General features: G+C 40.7%; 1 pseudogene; it reads right to left on the reverse strand.

The window, feature by feature from the left end:
* Positions 1–2,042: 2,042 nt before the first annotated feature.
* The window catches only part of LOC141492075 (parafibromin pseudogene), a 24,122-nt pseudogene continuing 1,419 nt past the window's right edge, over positions 2,043–24,745 (reverse strand).

Consider the following 24,745-nt stretch of genomic DNA (forward strand, 5'->3'; position numbering starts at 1 on the left):
GGTCATTAAGGTTCAGAGGAATTACGTGACCTGTCAAAGGAGACACAAACAATATGAAGGATAGCTTGCATTCTTTAAGAGAACTTTGAATTTTCTTAAATACTTATATATATTATATCATTGGTTTTCCATGACAATTCTGCATCATTAGCTGCATTTTATAGAGGAACAGAGGCAAGTTACATGGCAATTCCAGGCTCAAATTGCTAGTAAGTGCCAAACAGGATTTGAACTGAGTTCTTCCTGGTCCACTGTCAATTCCTTCATTCTCAATATTTTAATAGTAACTACCTACTGTTAAATGCTAGAACTAGGATGAGAACGTAGGTCTTTGGAATCTAAATCCATTTGGCCAGAAAGCAAACATTTATTGAACCTGGCCTATAAAGAGTATTAAAGAAGGGGCATCAGTGGGTGGGGAATGAAGAACATTATCCAGGAAGAAGCTTACAAGTCATCAGTTTAAAAATGTTCTAAAACAATTATAAATAAGAATTAAAAAATAAAAGTAACAGATATGGTTTTCTTCTTTACCCTGCCCATTCCCCCCCATGCCTCAATTTATATGATATTCTATCCAATCCCTTGATCAGATTACCTTATTTTTAGTTACATCATCAGTCAATGGCTAGATGTGTGAACAAGTTCACATACCCCTTGAATTTCAATGCTCTTCTGGTCAAAACCCAACCAAAAACAAACCTCTGAGAGATTTCCATTTCAGAGATTTATCTGCCCTTCCCCAGTCCAGAGAGGTTCCCCTCCCCCAAGTAATGCCCCCAAGATGGGAAGATTCCAAATTCTGTTTTGTCTGTACAGCATGAGGGATACCTGCTACCTACTTTCCTGAGAGGGGTCCTTCCTCTAGCATCCCCCTTTGATTGGTGGATCTGAATGTGATCAACACCAGTTGAATAGAGTTCTATCAAAACTTTCCTGCATGCTTTTAAACAAGTCTTCACCTGTATAACAAAATTAGGAGGGAAGAGACAGCTAAGTCAAATTCTCACCCTATAAGGTTTTTTTAAATTTTTGGGGGGTTTTTGCAATGTAGTGGGGTTAAGTGACTTGCCCAAGGCCACACAGCTAGGTCATTATTAAGTGTCTGAGGCCGCATTTGAACTCAGGTCCTCCTGACTCCAGGGCTGGTACTCTATCCACTGTGCCACCTAGCTGCCCCTCCCATAAGGGTTTAAGTTTCCAAAGAATCACACCTTTTCTGCATTGCCCTTCTTCCCAATCCCAAAAAACATAAGAAATTTGACTTGATTAATGGGACAATCTTCCTCACCTGGAGGGCTGCTCTAGATGAACTGGGCTACCTTGATGCATGATTTTTCTTTTTCTTTTTCTTTTTTGGTGGTTCTTGATTTTTCGTTATCCCTTTTTAGACAAAGACTAACAGAATATATAGTACATATACAGGTGGACATTTTGATTCATTCAAAATAGTCATTTCACTTTTCCTTACTTTTTCAAATTCTAGGACTAAAATTTAATATCATTCACAACATAGTATTTTCAAAAAGTTAAACAATGGAGCAATGAAAAAAATTCAGAAAATCAGAAGCAAAGTGGCTAAGAGCCTCATAACATCTACACACACAGAAACACAGACACATATCTGTGTATGTGCCCAGGTGCGTGTGCGAGCAAACACACACACACACACACACTCACTTACACTTGGTGCACACACCCCACCTGTATTTATCTTCTAAGGAGGAACAAAACTTTTTAAATGATGCTAATTTAACCAATGGAGAAAAATTCTATCAAAATATACAATTTCCATTACAGACTAGAAGGCTAATATTATTACTATTATTGATATTAAAAAATAGTTGTAAACAAAAAACTTTTGCTTATAATGATGACAGATATCAGCCTGTCAAAGCACAAAGCATCAAATAAGGTCTTAGAAAAAAAGATTCATTTGTGACCTTCATTTGCAAAGTTCTTGACAAATTCATAAATCAAGAGCCTCAGTCCCCAGAATGGAGCAGTTTCATGCTTCTTAATCCAAATTTCTCTGAGGACAATGGTAGCCATGTACTTCAGAATCTCAAATGGGATTTGCGCTTTACCATGTACCTGTCCAAAATTTCCTAAAAACGTAAAAACACTGGTCTGTCCAAATGCCATTTGTGATAGCTTAATTCTAATACTGTTACATCCCATTTCTGTACATTTGGATCTAGGCGTACTTCATCATACTTTAGATGAAGGGCTTTAATTTTAGCAAATATGTCAACTCGTGATCCATCAGGTAATAGCCATGGCCAACCTTTGAACTGCCATGCAGGGCCCTGCACAAAAACTGCCACAACACGATCCCAGTCTTGAGGCATAAGTTTGAGGGGTTGATCTACTACTCGATAGGGAACTGTAACACTTATGGCAGTACCCCCAGGCTGCATCTGACCTTTTCATCTCTGGATGAGTGTTTCATTTTCTCGTTGGCAGCCTTGTTTTTTCTTCTCATCTGATGGGACAAATTTTAGGTCCTGGAGAAGGTCTTTTGCATTAAGCTTAGTTATTAAAGAGGTGGTAGCTGCTGGAATAATGATAATGGGTGTTCGAGATCCTTTTTTCTGATTTGGAGGTGGCCTTGCTTGAGAAACTGGTCTTGGTACTGGCTGTGCAGCTGGAGTTTGAGTCTTATGAGCTTAGGCACCCTCCCTTACAGACTTTAGAGTCATTCCATGGTAGGTGCCCATTGTATCAATCTTGAAGCCTTCCGTTTCTTCTTTTCCTTTGAATCTTTCCTGATCATATCTGTTATAGGCAGCTGGAGTAGGTGGCTTATTCCTCAATGTGGAATCCACAGGTGCTGTATTAGGGGCAGGCCTTTGCTCAGGTGCACGTCCTTCCTCCCTGGCTTTTACAGATTGAAGAATTGGAAAAATATTCTTGGCAAAATTCTTTCCTGTGCTTTGCAGAATAGTAGTTCTTGTCCTCCATACTCTCTCTCCACTCACAATATCTCTGGTCACATCTACTTCAGCATCAACAAAACTTCTTTGTTTAAGGGCAGTTACGTCATCATCTAGATCAGTCTTGATTGGAGATCTTTTTTTGGCCATAATTTTAGCTTTGATTGCAGCAATTTTTTTTCCACAGACATAGCCTCAGATAAGGATCTAATCTGTTCTGTCTGTACAATCCCTTCTTTGTGACCCTCCAAACGAGCAGCCAATCTCTCCTTATCAAGACGCACACACTCTTCATCCTCAATTCGTGGTTTCTTTGCCTCTGCTAAGATTTCATCTGCTGCTCTTTTTACTTGCGTGGATCGTTGAAGGCCTATTTCAAGGGGAGCACTTCGGTCGATACTTGCAGATGTTGACGTTTCTCCATTTAGATATGCAAGTAAATCTTTTCTATCAGGTCTTCTAACCACAGGAATGTTTTCAGTTGCAGCCCGCCCGACATAAACAGGATGAGAAAGATGTACATTATTAAGCAAGAACAAGATAGAATCCAAAGTATAGTACTCTCTGGGTTGGCCTTCCTTCCCTGTCCCCCAGATCACACAGTTGGTCTTGACGTTCTTGGGCCACGAGAACTCCCCGCAGATCACCTCGTCCCCTCACCACGATCCCCTTCTGGATGTTGTACTGGCGCAGGACGCAGGCGCGGCGGCCCCGCAGCAGCTGCTCCGACAGCCGGCCGCGGAGACGACGGCCGCGGCCCCTGCATGGTTTTTCTTACTGGACATCTTCCGGCTGAAGTTGAATGAACGCTAGTCCAAAATGTAGTCGGCAGTTCTTAATCAGAATCAGATGGACCAGATACCTTCTAAGGAACCCTCAAAACTGCTTCATTGCTTGCCTCAGTTTTTCTAGCTATAAATTGGGCCAACTTGTTACATTTGCCTCTTGTTCATTTGTCATCAGACCAACTCTATTGTGACAAGTAACAGAGAGGGGAGTTCTTAAAGGAGAAGCCAAATAAGGAAATTCGGATTTGATTTGTTTCTGTGGAATTCTACTATATTGTATTTATGGAATTCTACAATATCCAGAGCACTTCACTGATAGGAACGTTCAAGAGAAAGGGTCAAACTTAAGAACTCTTGTTCGGAAGAAAACACTTTTAACCTTATTCATGTTTATTCATTCCACATTATCAATTAAGAATTTGTTGTGTAGAAAATGGTATACTAAGCCTTGGAGTGGGGGGGGGGGTTGGATAGGAATATAATTAATACTCCTGTATAGTCTCCTACCTGGTCCCCTTGAAGGGCAATGTGGATAGGAGGACTCTGGGAATGGATGGAAGAAGTCAAGGGGAACCTTGGGTCTTCATTCCACTTCCATGATCTAAAAAGTGTGCAGAATCTCTATAATTACAGTAATTAGGCTGCTAGAGTGAGAAGTATTTGGCAAGTTAACTGGGGCAGTCTTTCCAGCACTATTTAGACTGGACAGAGATGCTCCCAGTCCTTGTGTGATGAAGTTGAACCTTTTCTTGGTTGCTTACAACTGTTTTCTCAACACTAGGTTAGAAACAGTATGGGGGTGGAGTGGAGGGAAGAGAGAAAGAAAGAAAACTGAGATGATTTGGTCCTAAAAGAGGACTCTGTGTGTGCAGTTAGACCTACTAAATAGAAGCATAGAGATAACAAACTGTTCAAGGATTCCTTGATTATTAGGATGATCTTCCTCTATCAAAGAACTGAATTCATCCACCTCCCCTAGAATGGAAGCTTCTTTAGGAGTCTTGCTTTAGTCTGTTTGTCCAGCATGGAGTCTAGTGCCTGACCTGGGCTACTCAAGGAAGCTTGGATCAGTCTATGAACACAGGATTAGGAGTTGGAAACACCTAAGTTCAATCCTACCTCAGGCAATGATTATTTCTGTGACTGTGAGCAAAGCATTTAGCCTTACTCCACCACATTTTTCCCATCTGTAAAATAGACGCAATAATAGAACTTTCCCTTCAATTTATAGTGAGGATCATAAGAGACAATACAAGTGAAGTGCATAGAAAACTTAAACATTTAATATAAAAATAATAAATCATTATATGAAATTGTGATGTATTGAGTGAATTATTAATTTCAAAGCTCCAGATAATCAGAGTTGCAGAGGAGAGGATCTAAAGAGGGATTCCTATAAATAATGAAACCTTCCAATGCACTTATTTCAACAGGGAGTTAGAGGCAAGTCACTTTTAATTTTTATTCCAAGGTTACTGTCTGTTAATCTCCATTTGCTCAGTGACCGCAACTGTAAAAGGGAATAATTATAGCCCTTATCTGATAAGTGCCATGAGGAACAAATGAGATATATGTGAATAGAGCTTAGTACAGTTCCCAGACCTATTTGGTACTTAATAAATTCTTATTTTTCTTTTCTCTGGTTTGCAGATAGCATGTCACTACTTACATCCAGCCCCCCAAAATATATAGGACATTCTTAAGCAGATCCATGGCTCTTCAAGAGATGAGACTCAAAAAGCCTCATGGGAAAAGAAAAAACTAAATTGATGAAAATTCCTGTTTTCCAACTCTCTGGATCCATTGAGTTGGGAATACCAGGATGTCAAGGTGTCTATCTGGGTCCTTGGGAAGGGGAGAGTATAGAAAAATACTTATATCTGTATCAATATCTATAGCCTTCTGTTTTCTTTCTATCCATCCATCTAGGTATCAATCTAGTTGTCTATCTATCATCTATCTATCTGTCTATCTTTCTATCCAGTATTTTGTCTATCTGATTGTCCATCTGTCTTACCATCTGTCTGTTCATCCATCCTTCCATCAATCCACCCCCTATCTATCCACCCACCCATCCATCCATCCATCTATCTATAGAACCATGTATGTTCTGAGGGATTACACTTTAAACATGTAATCTCACTGTGTTATTATAATCTGAAAAAACTCTGAGTATTCTTTTCTTTTTTTCTTTCTTTCATCTAGATCTTTTTTTAAAAAAAACAAGTTTTGTTGTTTTTTCTTGTTGTTTTTACCCTGCTCTGGACACACCTCCAATTTTGCTCCACACATCTTCCCTTAGTTGGAGTTTTCTCCGTTAAGAATCTTCAAGGGTGAAGATTACTGTCCCTTATGGTATAAACTTGGTAACATCATTCTTCCCCCATCATCCTCCCTCTCCCCAGTTTGGAACATATAAGATAGAAATCATTCAGAGCCTTGGAACATTAAAAAAGAAAGTATTCAGAATCATCTAAGTCATTCTGCCTTCCCTCTTCCACACCAAAAAATATCTTTATCTGCTTCAGTCACTCTGAGCTGCCCTGATCTATGAAGTAGAAATGAAAAAAGTAGCAGATCCTTACAGTAGTGATTCAAGGGGTTCATTATATATTCAGGTCCATTAGAGATTCCCTCTTTATTCAGGTTATTATGATCTCTGCCCCCAAAGGCTCTGGTGATAATTCTGGCTGAGAATCTTCCCCAACACATTTTGGAGATGCCCCTTTCTGCCGTGGTAGAGAAGTGCTTCCTTAGCATTTTCACTATCTTCTCCTATTTTCCTTTCCATGTTCCCACTCTCACATTTATTGAGTTAAAACACATTAGTTTCCTTTGTATGAATTCAAATGGTCTAAATAGAGCTGTTTTGCTTTCAGCAGGAACTATCCAATAATGTCCTTCTATAGAGTTTCCTACAACACTGCACCAGATCCTCAGGGATGATCTCTATACAGTCTTATGAATTCAGGGAGTTGAGAGAAGAGGAGAAGGATGACCAACCTCCTTCCAGAAGTTTTTTTTCCTTTTCTTTTGAAATGAAGAGAGAGATCTTGCACAGTTCTAGACTGCATTCAATGACCCATTCAAGGTCCTTTCTAAAATTAAAGGTCTCTGAATCTTGAATGACTTCCTCATACCTTACAATATACTCCATGTTGCACTTCTCTGATTTATTTTTCCCTCTTTAGAAATTTTTAACGAGGGGAGGGAGTTGTGAATTTATCATATATGTATAGCTATATATGCTTATGTGCAAATTTTTCTGTGTTATTCATGGATTTTGTTACGAATAACTATATTTTAACATATTAGTTTCCACTACAATCCTATGCATCTCACTTTATTTAAAAACATTGTTCCAAAAAGCAACTTATGGACTTCATTAAATCATTTCCAAAGAGGTCTGACACACACAAAAAGGGGAAAAAGTCTTGTCCTAGCCTGTAAACTCAAAGAGGACAAGATCAACATTAATTCAGAAACCATTTAACAACCAGTTTTTAGGTGCCAGGTGGAGAACTCACACAGGGCAAGTACTCATAAGGGGGGGGGCAGAAGAAGCAAAACTAGCATGCCCTGAAGGTCTCTCTTTAGAACCTGAGAATTGATTAAGTAGCATGGAAAACACTAGCACAGGACCACCCAGCATGGCATGCCCTTATCAACAAGGGTGCTACACCCTATGAGCAATATTGCACTGAAGCAGCTCAAAGGAAACATAAGATACATAAGTTTAGAGTCCCCAGCCCAGGTGTTCACATGGATTATTTATGTGTTTGAGCATTCTGATCTCATACTGGTCTGATCACCCATACTCAGACACTGTAATTAGTTTCCAACATTATGATATTATTTTGGTCTTCCTCGATAATGAAGGACAAGAGCCAACAAGAACCCTAACTACAAAGACAAAACTGATCAGTCTCTTCCATCACAGTATTTACCATTTGCTGAAGAAGAAGACGAAGAAGAAACTTTACAAATCTAAGCTTTGCATCATCACCTTTTATCTTGCAGTATGTATGCACGTAATATTCATTGTATGTTGATTGGTCCAATTTCCCTTTATCAACCAGCATTTCATAGTACAAAGGCCTATGCCTGAGTTCATGCACTATTCTTAAATGATTTGCAATGTCTTATCCCATGGTCTCCAGACCTTTCCCCTCCAACAATACTTACCATGATGTGAAGGCTGCTAAGCTCTTTTCAGAGTTTCTCTTCCATGTTTGATGTCCACCTACAACCAACTCTCACCTATGATTTCAAGAAGCTATAACATGTACAGTGGTCACACAATGTCTAAACAATGGTGAGAGTAACCAGTAGCCTTCAAAATTGCTAGTAAGTTAGGGAAAATGTCTACCCCAAGCATGTGAAGACTTCCCCAGTGGATGGTGGGTGAAAATAATGTGACCCACTGACCAATTTGCTCCAAAGGAAGCTGAAGTACAAGTGATGTAGGGCTTGGAGGTTGTTCAGATGTGGAAGAAGCTAAGAGGCATGCTGGGGCATCATCACTTGTCCTGACATCTGCCATTGCACCTCAAAGACTCTGGAAGGGAATGAGGTTGATGATTTTGTGTAACTGCCTCATGTAAATCCAGTTCATGAGCAAGTCAAGACATCACCCTTTGATGTCATCAGTTTTCTTTGATAATAAAGGATAAACAACTGAGAACGAGCTCTCCAAGAACCAATTTGTTCCCTATTAAAATAGTTACTGAGCTCCTTCTTCCCATCTTCTGTACACACACACTCTCACACACACACATATATTTTGTTGTTAGATCTATATTTGCATCATCATATAAGCAGATATAGAGGTAGATAGATAGATGATAGATAGAATAGATAGATAGATGATAGAATAGATAGATGATAGATAATAGAATAGATAGATGATAGATAGAATAGATAGATAGATAGATAGATTGATAGATAGATAGATAGATAGATAGATGATAGATAGATAGATAGACACCTGCACTTCTTTCTTTTTGTACATGTTTTTCTAATGGAATATAGATCCCTTGAGAGCAGAACCATTCACTTGTGGTTTGGTATCCCCAATGTCTGTCACATATCAGTATTTAACAAATGTTGATTGATGAGTAACTTCCTCAAGAAAAGACCAGAGCTCCTCTTGGGGAGGCAGGCATTCAGCACCCAGTCTCAGAGATTCCCATGAGGGAAAGAATCTTGTCTTATTGTGTATCGCTTCCTAGGGTTGAGTGTGTAGTATTATTATTATTATCGTTGTGTTGTTTTGTGTTTCAGAGCAGGCATCCACCTTCAGTTGATGACGTTAATAGCCTTTTCAGGTACTTCTGTCTCTTTGTAAGCCCTTTTGAAGTTTTCTTGGCAAAGAGTCTGGAATGGATTACCATTTCCTTCTCCAGTTCATTTTACAGATGATAAAACTGAGGCAGACAGGATTAAATGACTTGTTCAGAGTCACACAACTGAAGTATCTAAGGCTGTATTTGAACTCAAGTCTTCCTGACTCAGACCCAGGACTCTATGCACTGCTCCATGTAGCTGCCTCAGTTACCCTTTGCTTGTGCAATGTGATTGATCACATAAGATGGTATGATCATAGATTTAAAGTCAGAAGGAGCTTAGAATCTATGTAGTCCAAAAACCCCAGTTCAGTAGAAAAAAATTATAGGTTTCAGGACCAGGACACTTGGGTTCAAAACAATCAAAATTTATGTGATTTTTAGGCAAGTCATAGTCAGTGTTTTGGCCTCTGATACCCTTTTTATCTTTTTTTCTACCACTGAATAGAGTCTTTTCTTGGAGTTGAGTTTGACCTTGACCATTGTCTCATAGGTGTTTGCCCAGGCTACTCCATCTTGTTGGTCAGAACCTTGTCTCTGGGTGATGTCTGGGTTTGGATAACTTCTGGGGCTCCAGAGTTGGCTTACAATAGTCATTCTTCCCAGTATTTGTTTTTCCAGTCATCTGGACCCTTATCCTTTCTCAAGGGGGTAAGAACGTCCCACATGGGCTGGGATTTGTTGAGCTGATTTGAACTTTAAATTCTTGTCTCCAAGCCAAAAGGGCCTCTTTTCAAGTCTACCAACCCTAGAAGTGTCCTCAGCCCACACCCTGGAGAGTGGTGGTGGCCATGCAGAGACAACCTGGTTGCACTTACAAGAGACCAAATGTGCAGTGCCCATCGGGGACAGGTCCAGTGACTCCACCTGCATCCAACTCCAACTTCACAGAATCAGAGGATTTCCAAATACCAAGGGACTTAGAACCATCCCTGACCCACTCAACTTTTACTGCCCTCCTTCCCAAACTACCTTATTTTCCAGTTACATACAATTCATTCTATTTAATGTCATGGATAAAGACTTGATTTAGAATTCTGTGTCAGACTCTGGCTGTGTGACCCTGGGCAAGTCAATTAACTTCAGTCTGTCTCTGGTTTGGCAAATAAAAAGTGAGGATGAATAATAGCACCTATCTTGTGGTAAAAATAAAAATGAGCTAAAGTCTTCTTTAAATGCTGGTTATTATTATAATTATAATTTTTATATTTATTCCTCTCTCTATATATATATACATACATGACTATATGGCTATATATACATTTTTGGTGTTATTTAGTTGTTTTCACTATGTCTGACTTTTCCTTGAGATTTTCTTGGCTAGGATCCTAGAGAGATTTACCATTTTCTTCTTCAGTTCATTTTACAGCAAAGGAAACTGAGGCAAAGAGGGTTAGGTGATTTGCCCAAAGTATCTAAGGCCAGATTTGAACTGACAAAGATGAGGCTCCCTAACTTCCAGCCCCAAATCTATGCACTCTAGTACCACTAGCTGTGGTCTGTGTGCATACGTATCTATATCTCTATATAATACACGGATATATGTATATGCTACATATATTCATACATATTTGTGTTTGTGTGTTTGAATATTTAGAATTAAAGTATGTTTAGATACAGAATTATGGTACTTGCATTTATATCTTCAGATATAAATATAGCCTAGTGCCTGCCTCCTAGGACACACTTAACAAATCTCTTTTCTAGTGGTTGTTTGACTGTGCAGGGTCCAGTTCCAGGTGCCACATTTGGGAAGGATAATGGGGAACTGGAGGACACCCAGAGAATGGTTACCAGAATCACAAAGGACTCATGTTCATGACAAATGAGAACCAATGGGTTGGGATTCCAATTGTTCTGGCTCAATCTCAGAGAAAACAATTTTGAGTGAGACATAGACTTTGAAATAGAAATAAGCACATCAAAAAATTGATGTCAAGAAAAAAAGTCCTGAAAATCCAACGTCCAAAACTGATGAATGTGGGAAGCTGGGGGCACCCTGTTCTGGGCTCATCAAGTTGATTCTGAAAACCCCCCAAGTTGGGCATGGACTGGAAGAGGTTTTGCTCCCCCTCCACCTGAATAGATTGAACTAAAGGTCTCTGACACCCCTATTAATTCTATATTTCTCAGACCAAGAAAATGGCAGGAAAGGGTATGAAATCATTTAAGAACAGCATGGTGGAGGAAGAGAAGCTTTAAGAACAACTCAGAGGATTTCCCTGGAAAGTACTGGAAAATAATTCTGGTTCAACTGAGGCTCAGAAGAGGCAGAGTTATAAAATGGCACTTTGGGGCCACAGCTAAGTCAATGAAAAGGGAGAGCATGGGAAGGTGCCTTCATACATTTGTGAGAACATCTTGATAATAACATCTCTTCCAGAAGGAACCAAGGTGAGCTGGGCTTGGACCAAAGGCAAGTTGACTGAACCCAGTGCATTCCATCATCCAGTTTTGTGAGAGCAACTTAAGAGTAACATCTCCTCCAGAAGGAAACAAGGAGAACTGGGCTTGGACCAAAGGCAAATTGAATGGACCTGGGGCTTTCCATCATCTAGTGTCCAAATGACTTTATTCTCTGGGATCTATGAGTCCAGGAGAAGGGGCCAGAGCTGCTTCTAGACATGTCTTAGTAGTCAATCACTCTTCCTCCTTATATGGCATTTGCTTAAAGATATGTCATTTCTTTGGAAATGTAAGTGGATGGAAATGATTAATAATGATAATTGATAGGAAAGTTATCAGAGGTCACATTGTCCATCATTAAGAGGATGCTTTCTGGACTTTTCCAAGAGATAGCTTTCAGCACATGTCCTAAATAATGATTATCCTTTGAGTATTGCTTTAATATTTAAAGATGGTCACAATAATTTGAAACCAAACACTGTGGGATCAGGTGGATGTTCAAGCTATAGGGACCATTTGGAGTTAAAAAAAAAAAGAAATGAGGTATGTCTGCCATCAAGAGACTGAATTGCTCTATATGGCAGACTTCAAAGGCAAAATACTACTAGATACGTTTCCTAAATGTTCTTAAGAGTAGAAGTACTTGGAATCAAAAACGGATCAATCCGCATTTAGTTTGGTGTTTTGCAAGACAATGGTGTTAAGTGACTTGCCCAAAGTCATACTGCTAGTCAATATCAAATATCTGAGGCCAAATTTGAACTCAGGTCTATCTTGACTCCAAGTCTCTATTCACTGTGCCATCATCGAGTTGCGCCTGAGCAAACATTTATTACAAGCTTAATACATAACAGACTTTGTGATAAGTTCTGGGAATACATATGTATGTAGATGAAAGAAAGCCAGTCCAAACCCTGAAAGAGATTATATTCTAATGGAGGAGGAGAAGATGTAAACAGAAGATGAAAAGCAATGGGCAGGAAAGGGTGGAAGGTGCAGAGTGCTGACGTCTGAGGAGGCTGAAGCACATCATGCAGGTCCCTGAAAGAACTCACTAACGGGAGAAAGGGGTGATAAAGCCATAGGTGCTGGGGGACCTAGGTTCAAGTTCTGTCTTTGACATGTATTGGCCGTGTGACCCTGGACAAGTCATCTAACCTCTCAATGCTCCAGGCCCCTCTCTGACATCAAAAGCTGAAGGCAAGGTATCATCCTTTATAGGTAGAAGCTTGTATTCTCCATTGGTGGGGACATCTTTGTTAGTCACAACATTTCCCTACCCTTTGGTGATGTGAGTGCAAATGGATGGCCAATGCCGGACTCAAATGATTTGCTTTCCAGAGATTCAGAATTTCTCTTCTCCCCTTACATCTAGGCTTGATATCCAGTTAAATCTTGGTACTCAAACAACTTTCCAAATTCCTCAGGGAGGTGTTAAATGTCTTATTCATCATTTGTTAGATTTACCCAGAAATATCATCTAGTGAGTCATGATCACCCTTTGTCTGCTGTTGTAACAAGGCAAATCCAAGGGACTCCGGGGGGCCCTGGCTCCTAAGAGGCCCTTTCTCGCTCTCAAACATAGCCACACTTCCTTTTCCTCCTTTCAACTAACTTCCCACAATGAGAGAGTTCAGGACTGGGGAAAGGAGGGTGAACTCATCAACACCTCTTCAGAGCCAGGTCCTCACTCCCAGGTCATTAGACAGCTAGCAACCAAACTCCAAAGGGAGCTCAAAGGTCCAGGATCTGGGAGCATAAGAGACTTCCAAAGACAAGGTCCTTTTGTGCAGCCAGAAACTCTTTTTCCCTAGTCCTCATTGGAGAAAAATGGATTTGTTCATTCTCTTTTTTCAACTTACTTAAAATTAGCAACTCAGCTGAGCAGTCCCTGGTCCCAATGCCAATGTCTATGGAGTGCATTCAGTATCTGGGAGAAAAACAAACAAACAATAAAAATGGCAATAATGGTAATGTGTGCCTGATGGACTTGGCAAGGAAGAGGCAAATGGCTGATGGTAGAAGGCTGCAACTTATTATGAATATCTGGGCAAGAGCAAGAAAAAGAAGGTCTATCATCAGAGAAATGTCTGACTAGAAAGTAAGAAAAAATATGGGACAATTGTAAGGTAAAGCAAGGGACTGAGGGAGGGAGGAAGGAGGTAGGGAGGAGGGAGGGAGGGAGGATGGAAGGAAGGAAGGGAGGGAGGGAAGGAGGAAGGAAGGAGAGAGGAAGGACAGAAGAAAAAGGAAGGAAAGAAAAGAAGGAGGGAGGGGGAAAAACAGGAAGAAAAGGAAGAAAGAAGGCAGGGTTGGCAAAAGGAAGGAAGGGAGGGAGGGAAGGAGGATGGATTTATTAGCTATTTACTAAGTGACAGATGATGAATTGAATTTAGGAGACAGAAATATAAAAAACTTCCTGCTCTCAAAGCAACACATTCTAATAAAGGGAGATTAGATATAAAGGAAGAGTTCAACTACTGAGCATATGGATAAGCTGATTGGTCCTTTGGGTGCAGTGGAATAGCAGAAGGCATTGCCTGGGGGTCTCAAGACACAGCAGTATAACTTATGTTGTCTGGAAGTTGTGGAATCATGAGTCACAGGCCACTTCCCTGACTCTCGATAGGGGTAAAATCCAAAGGGACCTAAGGTATCATTTGGTCCAAATCTTTCATTTTACAGATGAGGAAACTGAGGCCAATAAGATTTAATTCATATATCCATGATCACACTGTTGGGGCAGCTAGATGGTGCAGTGGCTAGAGCACCAACCCTGGAGTCAGGAGGACCTGAGTTCAAATTTGGTTTCAGACACCTAATAATTGTCTAGCTGTGTGACCCTGGGAAAGTCACTTAACCCCATTACCTTAAATAAATAAAAAAATTTTTAAAAGATCACACTAAGGGAGAGGAATCTGAACCAGGGTCCTATTTATAATGCTACACTATCTCTGTTAGCATAATCTGGAGGGCATCACGTTATTAAACCATTTTTATTGACAAGGACCTAGTGATGAGAACTCTTCCATGTCTCTGGCAAATATGACTACTACAAGGGTAATTGATGAAAGGCTCAAGGATCTCATTATTTTCTAAACTGTAACAAGGAATTGAGTTCAGCTTTTCCTGCATTGTGGATAGATCTCTTGTGGCAGACTTATAGGAGGAAAATGTCAGGAAAAGACAGGATGGGTCATAAACTATCAGAGTGATGACAATGTCCACATTGATGTCATTAAACTTAAAATAAAAGACCAAAGTAGCTAACATATAGCTATAAATCAGATCTTATTGGCAATGTCATCAGTTTGATCATGATCCTCCCCTCCTCAAAAATCTTCCTTTATTCCCCATTGGCCTTGGGATCCATACTCTTCTCAAGGTCACTGATCTCTGCTATCCTCTCCCATTGTCATATTGTAGGATTCCATGATCCTGTGGTCTCTTGTGCCTCATTTGTGATTCTCATTTCAGTTACATGCCTCTGTGCCCAACCCCATTTAATCTGAAAAAACTTGAAAGAGTTGACATAAGCATTTTCTGAGCAGGCCACTAAGAAAACCCTGGGTTGATCTGAAGCAAGAAATTAGAAAATCCAGACCAAAGCACCACTTGGATGGGAGTTGCCTGGACATTTTTTCCTGGTTTGTTTGATTTAAGCCTTTAAAGACTTAGTCAGGAATTAAGGTAAGTCTTAGGACAGATTGGTTAAGAAAAACAGAGTGGAATGGAAAGTCCTGGCCTCTGGACACCTGCTTAATCTAAAATGTCAGTACAATATTACTTTTGTTTTTTTTAAAAAAAAGGTTTCACTGGGGAGACTTTTCTTCAGCCCCTCTGCTGTTGATCTTGCTGGTGGGTTTACTTTTCATATTGGCTTTTTGAAGAGGGGAAAATCTATCTTCAGATGAACCTATTTATATATATATATATATATATATATATATATATATATATATATATATATATAATATATATATATATATATATATGAAAAAATCCTTCCAAACAGTTCCCCAATGCCAGCATCAACAGCAGCTGAACACCAGTGGGATTGTTGCCTCTGTAGAAATCTCTCTTTCATTGAAAGGAATGAAAGTGGGGCTGGGCATCTGAGGGTTGACGTAGTACATTATCCAAACAAACAAAATGTTGGTATTGCTGGGGCAAAGCCCTGGGAAATCCACAGCTCTTGTCTGAGGGGAGGGGTTTTATAAAGAGTTTTCAGAAAAAGTGGAAGTCATTCTTAGGAAATGCAAATGACTGGGAAAAATAAAAGAAGCCAGAAGCCAAATACCTTCTTGTGGATATCTTTCTGCTGTGATGAGGTCCCACTTGTAAACTTGTAAACAGAGGGACAAATGAAATCTCCACTTCTATCCAGGCTAGCTGTCAATAAAATGGAAACCTTCAAGAAGACCCTTTAGGAGCATTTTGGTGAATCCTCTTAGAGATCGACTGCATTTCCTGCAAAGATGCAGAACAAAAGGCAAGAGAACTTAGTAGTATTCACCATTGGTGATAGGCTTATAAGTACAAGAAAGGGTATGGAGAGAGTGAGTACTGGATTTAAGACAGGAAGACTTCCATTCAAATTCCACCTTAGATACTACTGCTAAGACCTTCAGCAATCCAAATGATTTTTATGATGCCCTAAAGGCTATTTATGGGCCAAAGACCAAGGACATCTCAACTACTCAATGCTGATGGAGAGTCACATTGATTAATGATGGGGACATGATCCTAGAGACATGGGTTGAACATTTCCATAGTGTTCTTAATAGACTGTCATCAATCAATGCAGAAGCCTTTAACTGTTTTCCTCAAGTTGATATTAATCCATCCCCACCTGAAGTTCCAACTGAAGAAGAGGTTTTGAATGTTCCTTTCATGCGGCAAACTACTTGGTTCTGATTCTATTCCATGTGAGATTGTCAAGGTTGGGGATCCATTGTTCATCCAAAAACTGACAGAAATTTTCCAGGTTATATGGCATGAAGAGATTATCCCCCCAGGATTTCAAGGATGCCACCATCATCCATCTCTATAAAGGTAAAGGGACTAGATTGTCCTGTTACAAACACAGAGGTATTTCTCTTTTTCAGTCATTGCTGGTAAGATTTTTGCCAGAGTCTTCTCAATACATTGGTCATTCATCTGGAAGATGGTCATCTCCCTGAGAGGCAGTGTGGCTTCAGAAAGGGTAAAGGGATAATTGATATGGGGTTTTCTGCCCAACAATTTGATTGCAGATTCTTCAACTTGAAAAGGCTACAAGGCAAGACCAAAGTGGAGGGAGGGCTGGTGCAGGATTTTCTGTTTGCAGATGACAGTGCCCTCAATGGATTTTCTGAAGCTGAGATGCAATAAATTATGGATGGATTCTCTGCTGCTTGGGCTTGTTTTGATCTAACAATGCACACTAAGAAAACCCAGGGGCTCCATCAGTCAGCACCTCACCATCCATTTGTGGAACCATTGATTACAGCAAATGGAGAAGTTTTGAGTCCTTTACTTTGGCAGTGATCTTTCCAGGGAGTTTCACATTGACAATGAGGCTGACCCATGCATTTCCAGAGCTAGCTCAGTATTTGGGAGGCTCTGAAGGAAAGTGTAGGAGAGAAGAGGTATTAGACTGACCACCAAAGTGAAGGTCTATGAGCCATTTTGCTGACCTCATTGCTATATGCCTGTGATACCTGGACAGTCTACCAGCACCATGCCAAGAAATTCAGTTGCTTTTATTGAAATTGTCTTTGGAAAATTCTGGAGATCACTTGGCAAGAGAACATACCAGACACTGAGGTCCTATCTTGAGCTGAACTCCCCAGCATTCTAATATTATTGCAGAGATGTGTTGGTCATATTGTCAGAATAGCAGATGTACACTTGCCAAAGAGACAATTTTATCGAAAGCTCACACAGGGCAAGGGTTCACAAGGGGGTCAGAAGAAGCGATACCAGGTCACCCTGAAGGTCTCTCTTAAGAATTTTAGAATTGATAGTTCAGCATAGTAGACACTGGCATAGGACCACCTAGCATGGCATGCTCTCATCAGAGATGACGATGAACTCTATATGAGCAAGGCAGAATGCTCATGTTACCCTCAAAGGAAACATGACAAATGCAAGTTTAGAATACCCATTCCAAGTGTTCATGGGTACTTGTGCCCAATCTGTGGTAGAGCATTCCGAGCTCATATTGGTCTGATCAGCCACAGTCAAACACACTGTCATTTGTCTCCAATGCAGTGATGCAATATTGGTCTTCAGTAATGATAGATAAGAAGCAACCAACCCTCAATGAACCTCAGGTTCCTCCTAAGTAATTCCTGCGTAATTTGGGAAGATTGGACTTGATCTGCTATGTAAACTCAAGTTACCCATTTATAATACTAGAGTAAAAAGAGCACCAAATTCCCAGTTATCATGAAGATAAACAAAGAAACAAAAAAACACCTTCCATAATTGTGAATATAAAATGGGATAATCGTCAACGGAGCAGTCCCTCCCCACATTGCCCTCACAAGGAGCAGCTTGTGGGTGAAGGATTCAAGTTGGAATCAAGAAGACATAGGTTCAAATTCCACCTCGGACATTTACTCTATGATCAATGCACTCCGTTTACCCTTCCCAATCTTTGGTATCTCATTCTTTTTTTTTTTTTTGGTTTTTGCAAGGCAGTGGGGTTAAGTGGCTTGCCCAAAGCCATACAGCTAGGTCATTATTAGACATCTGAGGCTGGATTTGAAATCAGGTACTCCTGACTCCAGGGCTGGTGCTCTATCCCCTGCACCACCTAGCCAATCCCGGTTTCTCATTCTTAACTGTCCACCTTGCCAGATTAAAAATGAGGATCAAGAGAGCCTCTGTAAACAGCATTATGTACGAGCTATAAAATATGAGGTGATGCCAGTTATAATGGAGATTGGGGAGTGGAATGTCAGTACCCAAACAGAAAGATCCGCAGTCATCTGAGTAGGAAGAAAAAACTTTCCCTTCTAATTCTAATCTCCAGAAAAAAGATCACAGTCCTTTTTTTGCAGGCAATCTTCAATTAAAAAAAAATATATATATATATACATAAATATATATATATATATATATATATATATATATATATATATATTTGATAAAGGGAAATCACTATTAGCAGTATTCCCAATGCATATATAGTGATAGTCCTAACAATGTTTGGTTAGAGCAATCGTCTTCCCCAGGGGAAGAAGGGAAAGGAGTATGTACCAGAAATATCCAGAAAGATGAATGAGACCATGGATTTAGCACACTGAGCCTGAAAAGGGCCTCAGCACACCCTGGAACATTCCAATCCATCGTACTCATGATCAGTGGACTCAGAAATGACTGGCATCTTCTCAGCCTAGAGAGTGTCTTTGTAGAGACTAAAGGTCAGTCTGACCTCCTAAGGACAAAAGAATTTTATTAAGGACCTGCAGTGTGCCAGGGATTGCTAGGAATTCTGGGGAGACAAAGAAAAAGCAAGCAGTCCCTGCCCTCAAAAGCTTCTATTCTATGATAACCTAAGGGAGATTTGTTGAAGTCACAGATTGAGGAGAAAAAGCCAGGATTCTGCTTTGCCACCAAAACTGCATCAAAGTAATTTATGAAACAAATAAAAAGTTGGGAGTAATAATAATAGGGAACAAAGATTCTTAGCAATAGAGAACTGCTTCAAACATTCACTCAGGCAAGATTCAGGGATGAGGTAGGGGGCAGACTAACGGGCAAAACATTTAAATATAGCTAAAGACCCTTCAAGAGTAACAGGCAATTAATAATCAATCAAAATAATGGCTGAACTCTACTCTGAGCTAGGGGTGAGATATTAAGAGAGGCATTGCTCCTCCTGGTATCAACTTCCCCACCTGGATTAAAGTATGGTTGGCCTACAAGACCTTTACAGTCTGTTTTAATTTTCTAATATTCTTTCCTATGAAATTATCCTTCAGCCTATTGAGGAAAATTCAGTTTGGTTTTGAAAAATGAATTCTCTCATGAATTTTCTTCTTCATGATTCCTCAGTAACCAGTCAGCCTCCCCTCCCCCCATGTGCCACCATCCACAGAAGGATCCATGGCCTTCTGAGTGAAGCAGATTTTGTATACTTTGGTGCCACCAGATCCCATGGCTGGAAGGAACAGCAAGACTGGTAGAACAGGTGGCACTGTCAGCCTGGGCTTTTGTGGTTGGGAGCAGCATGGAGTCCATCACCTAAGGGACAAAAGAGGGAAAGTGAAGGAGAAAGGGCAAGATGTGCCTAAGAAGAGAACCCACATCCCAGCTTTGGTATGGAGAGCAAAGAGACTGAGATTTGCAAAGTGCTCAACTCAGCTTTTGGCACAAAATTAACCTGAAATAAATGTTTATTTCCTCCCTTCCTCCCTCCCTTCCTCCCTCCCTCTCTCCCTTCCTTCCTTCCTTCCTTCCTTCCTTCCTTCCTTCCTTCCTTCCTTCCTTCCTTCCTTCCTTCCTTCCTTCCTTCTTTCCTTCCTTCCTTCCTTCCTTCCTTCCTTCCTTCCTTCCTTCCTTCCTTCCTTCCTCCCTTCTTCCCTCCCTCCCTCCCTTCCTTTCTCCCTCCTTCCTTCCTTCCTTCCTTCCTCCCTTCCTCCCTTCTTTCCTCCTTCCTTCTTTCTATTGTCTTTCTCTCTCTCTCTTTCTTTCTTTTTCTCTCTTTTCTTTGTTTGTTTTTTGTTTGTTTTTTTGTTTGTTTGTTTGTTTCTTTCTTTCTTTCTTTCTTTCTATTTTCTTCCCTCCCTCCTGTCTTCTGAAGTAGAGAAAGCCCCTTACCTGAGGAGATGCCAGCCCAATCAAGAAGGTTTTCCAACAGATTCCTGAGGTGGTCAGGAGTCTTAGATCTGAGATCTGGGCTGAAAAGACCTCAGAGGTTCAACTCCCTCACTTTATGGAAGTAATCTGAGGCCCACAGAGTTGAAATGATTCACTGGGTAGTCTATGGCTGAGTCAAGATTCAAACTCAAGTCCCATAACTTATAAAGTTCAAAGCACTCTGGGTTGTTTCCTTTAAATGTTAACATTAAAATAATTCCATTCCTAGCAGTGACAATTTCCTTCCTCCTAGGACCACTATGCAATGCAGGAGATTCATGTAACACTAGTGTCAGATGTGCCCTCCTCTTGTTCGTCCCCCACAAACTTTGAGGTAGTCTTGGGAACAAAGATTAAGACTTGTAGGGATCTTAGAGATTACCGTGTCCCATCTTCTCATTTTACTCATGAGTAAACTGAAATCCAGAGAGTTTAAGTCACTGGTCTAAAGTGAAATAGATAGTGAATGGAAGAAATGGGATTCAAATCCAGGCTTATCTGAAAATCCAGGATTCTTCCCTGCTGCATATGATTCTGGCTCATTGTTATTACTTACCAAGATGCCTATGATTTCCTCACCAGACTGTCTTCCAAGCACAAATGTTTACAAGGTTTGAACATGTTTATTCAGTAGTGAAAGGGACCATAAGAATCCTATCTAAGCACACAGGACATAACCATAGCTCACAAAAGCAGTGAGTAACCCTTCCTGCAGAGGCTTCTTAATCTTAGCTTCTTAGGGTTCTGGCTTTGGCTGGGTCCCCATTCTTCCATGTTTTTGCCTCTCTTCTATGTCTTCTTGGGCTATGAAGACTTTTATATGGTTTCCCCACTTGGGATCCTTTCATTGACCCACATTACCTCACCTCCAACAGTCTCCTCAGCTCCCACATGATGGTGATCATTCCTTTTGTTTTTCTTGGGGAACATCTCTGATCCTGGTTCCAGATGTGAAATCACTTCACATGTCCAGATATATTCATCTTTAAAATCTTCTCTTATACTGTGAATTTAAATTTTAAGTTTCACACAGTAGGGATCCAAGAGGGAAATCCATCCCTTACACCTTGAAAGATGGATCTCTTAACCCAGCTCCAAAATGTTTCATGAGGAGTGATCACATTTGGAGGAACTACTTCCTCCTTGCACATACCTTTTTTATTTCCAACAACACCTTTCCCTGGAGTAAGAAGTCATCTACTCTCTTTTCATTTCTCTCTCTTTTTTATCTTCTCACAATTCCCCCAGATAGCTGGATGGGTTGTTCATGTTGCTTTGGGATGCTTCATAAAACACCAAAGAGGAGAAGGCAAGTCATATTCTCTCAGCTGGATAACATCGGAAGGAAAGGAAGAATTGTAGTCTTTTGCCTAGTCTTCAATCACAAAGGAGTTCTAATTCTAAACTCCTAAGCAATCTTGGGCAAACTTATTGTGCCCAAGTATCTTCATCTGAAAGACGTGGAAGGAGTCCAGTGGGTGACCACTGTGGTCCTTACAAGCCCTCTTAAAGATTCCACAATCCTTTGAAAATGGCCAGGTCCAGTGCCCTGGAGCTTGTCCATCCATGAGTAATCCAAATGAATTGAGGCTTAATTGGGCAAAGAACAGGAGTAGTCTTAAACATCTCACTGAGAGTCCTGGTGGAGGGCTTCAAGCTAGTGGGAAACCATGGAGAAGGACTTGGCAGCTCCTCCTGACTTGTGGTGATCACACACAGAAAAAGAGATGGCCCAGGGAGAGAGGGGCATGGCAGACAAGGGTGGTCCTAGCCTGTTGTCTTGGCTTCTTTGCTCCCTGATTTTGGTCAACTGGACATGAGGTGGTCTCAAGAGTGGGCAGACCACACACACACACACACACACACACACACACACACACACACACACACACACACACAAAGAGTGGCTAGGCCAAAAATGCTGCAGGAAAGACAGGTTGGGGTACATGAAAACTCAAGGAAAGAGAAGCCCAGTTTAGGGAGCAAAGGGCTCTGTGAGGCACATCTCGGCAGAGAAAGTGTTTATTAATGAAAAGCAGAAATGTGGGATGCTGATGTCTAGAAGTTTGGCGTGAACTCTGCATGTTCCTGTTCCTAGATTGAAGCTTATGGCAAAAGTCCTGAAGAAATGGGATTCATTCACATGAGAATCATCTAGTTCTATTAAGTGGGAGTTTGAAATAATTAAATTATTAGCCCCAGAGGGACAAGATCTAGGGTAGAGCTCCCAGTTTTAACTCTATGTTGCTGTGTGTCTTTGGGCAAATCGCTGTACTTCTCTGGGTCCCAGTTTCCTGGAAGAAGAGAGAATTAGCATGTCAGTATCAGTCTCAGAGGCTCTTTCTGCACTCAGTCAATCTTGAATTGAGCTAAATGACTCCCAAGGTTCCAGATTTTTCCGCATCACCTCTGATTATTAACGGAACTAACCCAACATGCCAGCTGGAGCACACATTTCTGGTAATATCCATGCCTAGAAGCAAGTTACCAACATTCCCAGAGAGTATGATTGCAGGCAAGTCCCCCAGCTGGACAAAGGAGATATTGATAATGGCTCATTTTAGCTATGTGGTTTTATTGCTAACAGATGACAAAATAGGGACTGACTTTGATGCAGGTGCCACCTCCTCACTTTCCCCTGCCTTCAGTGCAGACCTCCTATGTTACCTTCTGCATTAAATCTTTCCTCTTCCCCCCAGCTGCTGATGCCTCCTTCCAAAAAAAACCTTCTAGCTATCTATATCTATAATATACAGTCTTCCTCAATTTCTACCCCTTTAAATGGGGGTAGTTAGGTGGTACAATGACAGGCTTAGAATCAGGAAGACCTGAGTTCAAATCTAGACTCAGATGTTTACTCATGTGTGACCCTGTCAGTTAACCCTGTTTGCCTCAGTTTCCTCATCTGTAAAATGAGTTCAAGAAGGAAATGGCAGTATCTTTGAGTCCCAAAAAACTGGACATGACTGAAATGGACTGAACAACAACATGAGATCACATGACCACTTGCTCATGGAGGCAATTGTGAGGCTAAAATGGAAGATTTATAAACCACAGTGCAAACCTTAACTCTTTACAGAAATGTTATCATTATTATTATACCAGATTGACTTCCCCCTCCACTATGACAGCTTCAACAGGCATCTTTACGTTGATGACTCTCAGACCATCCCCTCTTTACCTCCACCTCCCTCCAGGATACCTTATTGAAATCAGAAAACACAGAGATTCTTATTTGGAGCTTTCTTCACATGGCATCTCATCCATCTTGTAGATGAAGAAATTCTTGCAACAATTGGTTATTCAGTGTTTGCCCGAGAGCTTCAGAAATAGGGAAACCACCATCACCCAGAGGTGAACAGAGGTGAACACTTCTAATTGTTAGAAAATTCCCTCTTCCTGTCTCCACTCCAGCCCCCTCAAACAATTTTAATTTTCTTTTTTGTGACTTGTCTTTGTTCCTATGGAATGAAGAGAATAAATCTAACCCCTTCTTCAGCACCATCGACTCCATCCCCTCACTTGTTCAATAAATTGCCTTTTCTATTGTCTCTCCCACCCACCCCCATAATCTCCATTTTTGAACTACCTACTGGCTCCTTCCCTGGTACTTTAGAACATGCCAAAGGATCCCCATCCCCATAAGTCCTCCCTAAAGTCTCCTATTCTTGCTATTCCTAATTCCCTTTAACCAAACTCCATGAGCGAAAGCAAAAAAGTATCCACTTCCTCTTTTCTCTGTCCTACCCTGCAATCTGATTTGCAATCCCATCACTCTTCTGAAATAGCTCCATCCAAAGAGACCAGTCATGGTCTCACCCACCAATGCTCTTTATTCATGCCTTTTTCCCTTGATTTCTCTGTTGCCTTGGGTGCTACTGACCACCCCATGCTCAATACTTTCCCTTTGCTGGGCTTTTCTGATACTGCTTTCCTTGGCTTGCCCTTCCCCTTGACCAACTGCTTCTTCTTCACCTCCATTGTTGACCTATGTCACTCTCATTACCTGGATTTTCTCCAAGGTTCTACCTTGGACCTTCTTTTGTTTCTCTTGGGAAATTAATGATACCCCATTGAGTCAATCGTTATCTCTACCCAGAAAACACTCAGGCTGATAGGTCTTGAATTGTGTATATAATCTTATGTGCACACCTCATTTTACTGTCTCCTCCATTAGAAGGTAAACTCCTTGAGGGCAGGGACTATTTCATTGTTTTCTTTGTATCTTCAGCATTCAGCACAATCCCTCCACAAATTCAAGAAATGTTTGTTATTGTTATTATTTTGGCATTTGCAAGGCAGTGGGATTAAATGACTTGCCCAAGGTCACACAGTTAAGTAATTATGAAGTATCTAGGATAGATTTGAACTCAGATCCTCCTGACTCTAGGGCCAATGTTCTTTCCACTGGGCCACCTAG

This window comes from Macrotis lagotis, chromosome 6 (assembly GCF_037893015.1).
Source record: "Macrotis lagotis isolate mMagLag1 chromosome 6, bilby.v1.9.chrom.fasta, whole genome shotgun sequence".
Taxonomy (NCBI): domain Eukaryota; kingdom Metazoa; phylum Chordata; class Mammalia; order Peramelemorphia; family Peramelidae; genus Macrotis; species Macrotis lagotis.